The 8782-nt window shown below is 42.7% G+C and overlaps 1 pseudogene; it reads right to left on the bottom strand.

The window, feature by feature from the left end:
* Window positions 1-439: 439 nt before the first annotated feature.
* LOC123847761 (chromatin accessibility complex protein 1-like) lies at window positions 440-911 on the bottom strand (annotated as a pseudogene).
* Between the last annotated feature and the right edge of the window lie 7871 nt (window positions 912-8782).

Here is an 8782-nt window from a genome sequence, read left to right as displayed (position 1 = left end):
TAGAGGCAAATTTCTTGGTACTGCCAACTGCAACATGGGCTTGTCAGAGAGAGGCTGCTGTCTAGGTTACTTTCCTTCTGGCCATTTATGGTGTGGGCATATCAGGTGCTTGCTCTCAGCCAGGAAGGAACACAATGTATTTCAAGCCTCTGAAAACTGAGGAGCCTAAAGTCGCACAGTGCTGTGTTTCCAAAACAATGGTGCCAATCCAGGGGGGTTCTCAGCAGGCTGATTTTTTTTTTTTTTTTTTTTTAATTTATTTGCGAGAGAGAGAATGAGAGACAGAGAGCATGAGAGGGAGGCGGGTCAGAGGGAGAAGCAGACTCCCCGCCGAGCAGGGAGCCCGATGCGGGACTCGATCCCAGGACTCCAGGATCATGACCTGAGCCGAAGGCAGTCGCTCAACCAACTGAGCCACCCAGGCGCCCCAGGCTGATTTTTAAAGTACCTCCTTTTTGGTTTCGGATTCTGCTTCATCCCCATCACTTTCATCATCGCTGTCATTCTCTTCCTTGTCTTCTCCCCTCTTTAAGCTTTTTCAGATATTTACTAGCTAAAATCATCTTGGATAATAAATCTGCAAGAAAATAAAAAGTTCCTCTGCAGTATTTCACAAATCATTGAGTACTTTTTTCACTGCCATGTCTCTAGGAATAGGTGGCTAGATATTGAACAAAGAGTTCCACAGCCTTGGCCATGGGCACCCGCACCTCCTGGTTGATGGAGAACACCTGGGGGGGGGGGGGCGGGGGGAGGGAGCTCTTCATGATGACCCGGATGTGGGACATGCATCGCTGCTCCTACCCCTTGTCTCTGCCGCAACCACCGCCTCCATCTTTTCTACCGCCCGCACGCGGTCTGCTGGGACCTGCGGTGAGCGTGTGAAACCAGCATGGCGGGTGTGGGCTCATTTTACTTAATTTTAATTAATTTAAATTTAAGCATAAATAGTCTCATGTGGTCACTGGCTACCATGTTGGACAATGCAGTTCTAGAGCAAGTCCATTTCATCTGTAGCACAGATTTATACCATTCAGAAAGCAGTTCCTGCTTGCTGGTTGGATCTGGTAGAGATAGAGTATCTGACCCTGGGCGGTAAGTCATGTGTGACCAGAACTAATCTTCATGTGCTGGGTTTTCTCACCTGTTGAGTCATAAATTTGGTGGGGGGGCGGGGGGGGATGCTCAGTAGTACTCTTATAAGATGGTGGAAGTGGTCCATCCCAGGTTGGGCATGAGAAGGGCTAGTGGACATGAGTTAACTGCACGGGTAGATGGCCTAGACCACCGAATGCCATCCGCTCTCGTTGTACTGATGCCTCTCCTTCAGCTCAGACCCATAACTGTTTGGTGTGTACCTTTGGAAGCAATCATAGATGGTGATGGAGACTGAGCTTGGTTTACCGTTGGGTCAGTTTTATATGTCAGTGTGAGCTGCAAATGGACTGATGCTACTCTACAGCCCAATGAGGAGTGACTTTGATAGATGTCAGTATGGAAAATCTTCCCAATGTGCAAAGCCCTGGGTTGTGCAGGTGGTCATTCACTTTGTGTTGAAGGAGATAGTCTAAGTTAAGACTATACATGGACTCATGGGTGTAAGCAAATCATCTGGCTAGTTGGTCATGGCCCCGAAAGGAAAAAGTATTGGGAGGATAGGGGACAAGGAGGACTGAGGAAGAAGGATGTGAATGGGTTGATTGAAATAGTCATAAAGTGTGAAAACTTGTTTTTGCCTACCACAGAGCATCAACCACGGACCTGGCACTGAATAACCAAGTAGACAGGATGCTTTGATCATTTAAAGTCAGTCAGCCTCTGTCATTGGCTCCACTGGTTCTGGCAAATTGGAGACCTTAGTAGAGTCTCCACTGTGGAAGAGATGGAGGCTATGCATGGGCCCAGTAGCATGTGCTCCTGGCTACCAAGGCTGACTGCTCTTGCCAAATGCCCAACCTGCCAGCAACAGAGACATGGTTGTTCTATAGCATTAACCCTCAAGAAAATTAACTAGGCATTAGGTTGCAAGTTTACTACTTTGGACTTTTAGCCCAGAAGGGGCAGTGATTCATCTTGACTGGAATTAACACACATTTTGAGTATATGTTTGCCTTTCCTTGCTGCAGAGCTCCGGACAGCACTGCTCTCCAGGGTCTTAGAGAGTATTTAGTCTACTGACATGGGATCCACATGAGATTGCCTTAGACCAAGAGACCAAATTTAGAGCAAAGGAGGTATGGAAGTGGGCTTATGACCATGAAATCCACTGGCCATATCACACAACTGTGTCATCTAGAAGCTTTTTACCTAATAGAGTCACAGAATGGTCTCTTAGAGACACAGTTGAGGTGCCTACTTGGAGATGACTCCTTTAGAGGATAGGGCACCATTTCCCAGGATATGCTGTATACCCTAAATAAAGAAAATTATCTGGTACCATGCCCCCAGAAAGCATAATACATGAGTCAGAATCATGGGGTAGAAGTAGGAGTGGTCTGTTCCCAATTCACTTGAAAATTTTGCATTTCCTGCCTCCACAATTATAGGCTGTGCAGGTATAGTGATTTTTTTTTTTTTTTAAAGTACTCTCTACATCCAATGTGGAGCTGGACTCACCACCCTGAGATCAAGACTCAGATGCTCTACCAACTGAGCCAGCCAGCTGCTCCTAGAGATCTTGGTTCTCAGAAGAGGAATGCTTATTACCAAGGGGCACCCAGTAAGATTTCCGCTGGTGTCTAAGCTATGTTTTGTTTGTTGGGTTCCTTTTGCCCAGAGACCATTAGGCAGGGATGAGTCATCATACTGGTGGATGATATCAGCAGGTTCTTGGTAAGCGTACTGTTCCTGCCTTGCAGGTGGCCACCGTCTTGCTGGGTCCTCATGTGGCAGAGAGAGGAAGCTCTGGTGTCTCTTCCTCTTCTTATAAGGGCACTAGTCCCATCATGGGGCTCTACCCTCATAACTTCATCCAAACCTAATTAGCTCCCAAAGCTCCCATTTCCTAATACCATCACATTAAGGATTAGGGCTTTAACATGTGAATTTTGGGGGTACACAAACATTCAGTCCATAACACCTGGTTAGAAGAGCATGTGGGATGGAGATATGGTCATCTCTGGAAAATACAGTTTGCTTACAAACAATATTACTTCTTAAGATTTTCTCTCTTCTGTATCTACTTATCTGTGTACTAGTGCCTGGCTGGTTTGGGTGTTAGGATGAGAGACTATTTTTTCTTATATATTTGTTGAAACCAACCAAAGTGAATGTGTGGGATTCCTAAAGGCTCTGCAAAAAAAAAACAGATGCCCATAATGAGGACAAATGACAGGATATCTTGCTTCTCAGTTCTGTCATGATTTGTGTTCACTTCCACTTAGGGCTCATTTCCCAATCTGGCCAGGACACTGCTTAGATATCAGTCCTTAACTTTGCATGTAGACATTTGATATTTTAAGATTATTCAAGGACAGTTAGTTATTGTCAGTAGATAATCTCAATTATCCCTCAAACTTTGATTCTTAGAATAATGAGAAGGAAGCAGGAGGCAGGCAAAAAACTATGATTTTCATGAGTCAAAATAGTAGTTGCATAAATTTAGTAACCTCATGTCAACATCACCACCACAATAGAGAAAGAAAGCAAATACTACCACATCTTCTGCCTCCCTTATGCCTAAGCACCCTTCTTTATCTCTCTACTTCTATGAATGGAATAAAGGAAGCATCTGGGCATGAGACAACATTCTTAAGAAAAATCCAGACTTAAATGTGGGCTCAGACTACAGATAGAAGAGAGATACAGTGGGTTCTGGAAAATGATCTTCCTAAAATCTCAATATGAATAATAAAATGGGGGCATAACAACAACATCTGGAATGCATGTAATTCCACATTCCAAATGAGTATACTTTTATTTTTTCTTAAAGATTTATTTATTTAGGGGTGCCTGGGTGGCTCAGATGCTTAAGCATGGGCCTTCGGCTCAGGTCATGATCCCAAGGTTCTGGGATTGAGCCCCGCATCGGGCTCCCTGCTCAGCGGGGAGTCAGCTTCTCCCCCCACTCTGCTTCTCCCCCTGCTCATGCTCTCTCTCTGTATCTCTGTGTCTCGAATGAATAAATAAAATTTTTTTAAAGATTTTATTTATTTATTTGAGAGAGAGAATGAGAGAGAGAGCATGGGAGGGGTGAGGGTCAGAGGGAGAAGCAGACTCCCTGCTGAGCAGGGAGCCCGATGCGGGACTCGATCCCGGGACTCCAGGATCATGACCTGAGCCGAAGGCAGTCGCTTAACCAACTGAGCCACCCAGGCGCCCAAATAAATAAAATATCTTAAAAAAAAAAAGATTTACAGGGAAATCCAAATCAAAACCTCAATGAGATACCACCTCACACCAGTCAGAATGGCTAAAATTAACAAGTCAGGAAACGACAGATGTTGGCGGGGATGCGGAGAAAGGGGAACCCTCCTACACTGTTGGTGGGAATGCAAGCTGGTGCAGCCACTCTGGAAAACTGTATGGAGGTTCCTCAAAAAGTTGAAAATAGAGCTACCATATGATCCAGCAATTACACTACTGGGTATTTACCCCAAAGATACAAAAGTAGGGATCCGAAGGGGTACGTGCACCCCGATGTTTATAGCAGCAATGTCCACAATAGCCAAACTGTGGAAAGAGCCAAGATGTCCATCAACAGATGAATGGATAAAGAAGAGGTGGTATATATATACAATGGAATATTATGCAGCCATCAAAAGGAATGAGATCTTGCCATTTGCAACGACGTGGATGGAACTGGAGGGTATTATGTTGAGTGAAATAAGTCAAACAGAGAAAGACATGTATCATATGATCTCACTGATATGAGGAATTCTTAATTGCAGGAAACAAACTGAGTGTTGTTGGAGTGGGGGGTGGGGTGGGAGGGATGGGGTGACTGGGTGATAGACACTGGGGAGGGTATGTGCTCTGGTAAGCACTGTGAATTGTGCAAGACTGTTGAATCTCAGATCTGTACCTCTGAAACAAATAATGCAATATATGTTAAGAAAAAAAAAAGAAGAAGAAGGTAGCGGGAGGGGAAGAATGAAGCAGGGGAAATCGGAGGGGTGGACAAACCATGAGAGATGATGGACTCTGAAAAACAAACTGAGGGTTCTAGAGGGGAGGTTGGTGGGAGGATGGGTTAGCCTGGTGGTGGGTATTGAGGAGGGCACATTCTGCATGGAGCACTGGGTGTTATGCACAAACAATGAATCATGGAACACTTCATCTAGAACTAATGATGTAATGTATGGGGATTAACATAAGAATAAAAAAAAAAAAAAGAAAACAAATTGCCCATAGAGAATATCCCAGAGCACACTTGGTGGGCGCTGTGCGGACAGATCCTCCCAGATTTCTTGGGCCTTTGTAGAACCTAGGCATAACCCACGGTCTCTGCAGCCCTTCCACACTCCATTTTAGAAGGCAGCTTAAGTCTTGCATTTTACTGTATACAAATTTAAAAGAACCTAACTTATTTTAAAAAAAAAAAAGAAAAAGATTTATTTATTTATTTGAGGTGGGGGGGAGGGACAGAGAGAGAAGGAGAGAGAAACTCAAGCAGACTACCCCTTGAGCCTACGTAGAGCCTGATGTGGGGCTTGGTCTCATGACCCCAAGATCCTAACCTGAGGCAAAATTGAATTGGATACTTAACTGACTGCTCCACTCAGGCCAATGAGTATACTTTTAAATCAATAATTTGGATTTATTTTCCAGGAAGTTCACTTACTGATTTTTCCTGCCCCCCCCACCCCCACTATATATATCACATTCTTTTTGATTGCTTAAAACTTCTAGCATTTTGGAGTTTGGATTTTTCAGGGATAAGTTTAACAAAATGAGGATTTTTGGGTGAAATGTGTCAGAATGAGGAGGAAAAATATTGATGGCTTATTGCTTTGGTGTGAAGAGGCAGTGACATTCCTGGGCAGAATGTGGTCACAGGCAGGTTTTGTGCCATGAACCTTTTGTGTGTGTGTGTGTGTGATTCATGGAGGTACCCAAAGCTTTAGTCACACTGAATGCATTGTTTGGGGCTTGTTCTTGATCACAGGGAGCAATTTTCTATTTGCAAATGGAAGGTGGAAAATGTTTTACATTTAGATTCTGAAAGCAATCTTGTCTTGACATAAGCAAGATACCAAACCCTGCCATTTCTGCCTAAGAAGAAAATGGCTTGCTCCCTTTGGGGTACACCACTGCCGAGGTACAAAGTCTGACCCCTATGCAGATGTTTTCTAGTGCTTTGTGTTGTTCTGCTTGGAACATCTGTGAAGCAACATTTATCTTTATATAAGCTCTTTCAGATTCCTTTTAACTGACTTTTGGAGGCTTAATTATTTCTTCATAGTGGGAAGGAATTATTTGACAATTAGAAGTTTCACAAATATCAGCTCGAAGTTGATTTTTTTTGTTTGAATAAGGAAAGTAAAACTAATATCAGGTTATACTTCTGATTTCTCAGCAAAATTCTTTCAATAATTTTGATATAAATACTAACATTTTTGGCAGGTACTTTAAGTTCTTAAATATATTACTTCACTTGCTTTTCATCATAGTCCTATACGAAGTAGGTACTTTAGCTCTATTTTACAGGTGAGGAAATCAGTCACAGAGAGGTTAATAAAATCAATTAAGGTCACATATGTAATAAGTGACTGAGCCTAGAGCTAAGCCTAGATCTGTCTGATGTCTAAGACCAAGCTCTTTCCATTTTAAGACATTGCTTCTCAAGTCACTAAGTTGTACATTTTCTTACAAGTCCACAAATCACCACTTGAATGAAACAAGTGATGGATTCAGTGAATCTGGCTTCTCTTCCTTGTGGGCCATGGCAAGAATACATTTCTAAGTCTGCCAAGGAGTTAGTTATGGCCAGGTAATAGAGTTCTGGTTGATAGACTATACAGAGAGAGGTTGTGTGTGTGTGTGTGTGTTTATATTTATATATTTAATTTCCAGGCCTGGTCCATAAAATCTTCTATAGGGTTCTCTCCATTTTCTTCCCACATATTCCAGGGGATGGCAACATCCAGGGCCATCTTGGAAACTTGGAAACTGGGCCGTTTGGAAGATGGCAGAGCCTCTGTCTGTCTGGTTCCCTGCATGACTACATGGAGTGGATTTCTCTCCTGGTAACAACTGGATTTTATGTGAGTGAGAAGCATTTATTGTGAGATTTTGGAATTTGTAGGCTAGCATAGCTAGTGTTGATTTCACAGTACTAATTCCTGTATTAGTTAAGTGGTGTGCTATTGTAACAGGAACTTAAAATGTGTGCCATTGGCTTAGCAGTTAAATATCAGAAACGGAAACACTGGAGTTCTGTCTTATGCAATGACAATGTTTTTGGTAAATCCTGAGGCTGAGAAAACTTGACATCAGATCTTGTGACTACCCAGACTCTAGGTCCAGGGGACTGAGAAGTAATTTGTTAGGAGTGTGTATTGGTTGTAATTGGCTGCCACCAGCAAAAACATTGCAAGAAAGAGATGAGCCCAGGAAAGATGGCTGGCTTGGAAGGAGAGATTGAAGGGAATGGAGAAAGCCCAGAAATCAAACACCTTAGAAAGCTGGAAAATTTCACTCTGCTGGACCCCTAAACAGTAAAAGTAAGATAGAAATGTTTTGAGTCACAGAGATCCATTAAAAATCAGCCTTAGGTAAAAATTTTTTCGATAATAGCCATCATTTGCATATCTAAAAACTCACTGATGTGCTATGCTAAATTTAACTAAATTGATTATTAACCTTCAGATACCTTTAGTGGTATAAAGAACTGCCAGAAGCTATGAAATTTGAATTTCATAAAAACACATCCTAGGTCAAATTCTTAGGCAGAGTCCCCCATATGACTAAGCAAACCGCAGTGGTGGTTAGTGGTGGTGATTTTTTCCCCTCACTTCACCAGAAAAATACATGAATTACACACTCAGTTATCGAGCACTTCCTGTAAGCCTGGTGTAACCATAATGAGACCCAAGTTGGGTGTACAAAAGCAGAGGTGACACAGAGCCAAAATCCAAAGTATTTGGATTTGATCTTGAGATGTTTGCCCTATCTAGCTCCTTCTTGATAGTGCCTCTGTATTTCTAACATTTTATTCCTTACCGTGCCTGAGAGAGATTATGACCAGTTCAGCATTTTGGATTTCACAAAATTCTTAAGAACTGCCAAAAGAGAGAGGAAATGTTATAGGATTTCAGCAGTTGAAACAACTATCAGCTGGAACATTTATAAAAGACTCATGTCAGGCAGAGCATTTGACGTGCATTTCAAAGGACAGGTAGAACTTTGATACATATCAACAGTGGTGGGCAAGCAAGGGACGTTGTAGGTGAGCAGCAAGGCAGGGTGAAAGCCATGACATGGGAAAGCATCCTCTTGGACTGCCATGTATTTAGATTTAAAACATACACTAGACAGCGGAGGACCCTGGATTTGACGTGGAGAATGTGTTCTTCAGGCATATGTTAATGTGGGGACTTTCCAATATTAGCGGCAATTGTCATATTATGTATATTAGGCCTATGGTTGGGACTAGGAGAGCAGAATGTAACATCATTTGCAGAGAGAATAAAATGGAGAAAGAAGGCCTGTTTTGCAGAGCATCCCAATAGTCTTGGCATTGGGAAGGCCAAAGATGGACAGATTACAGAAGAGACTGGCTCAGGAAATGCCTGAATATGGGAGACAGAGGATAGGTTCAAGATGTAGGAAGAAAAATTGG

Source organism: Mirounga angustirostris, unplaced genomic scaffold, assembly GCF_029215605.1.
Source record: "Mirounga angustirostris isolate CCGP_5_RB_7025 unplaced genomic scaffold, mMirAng1.0.hap1 SCAF_2, whole genome shotgun sequence".
Classification (NCBI taxonomy): domain Eukaryota; kingdom Metazoa; phylum Chordata; class Mammalia; order Carnivora; family Phocidae; genus Mirounga; species Mirounga angustirostris.
Note: the sequence above shows the minus strand (reverse complement) of the source record. Positions and strands in the feature narration are given on the sequence as shown.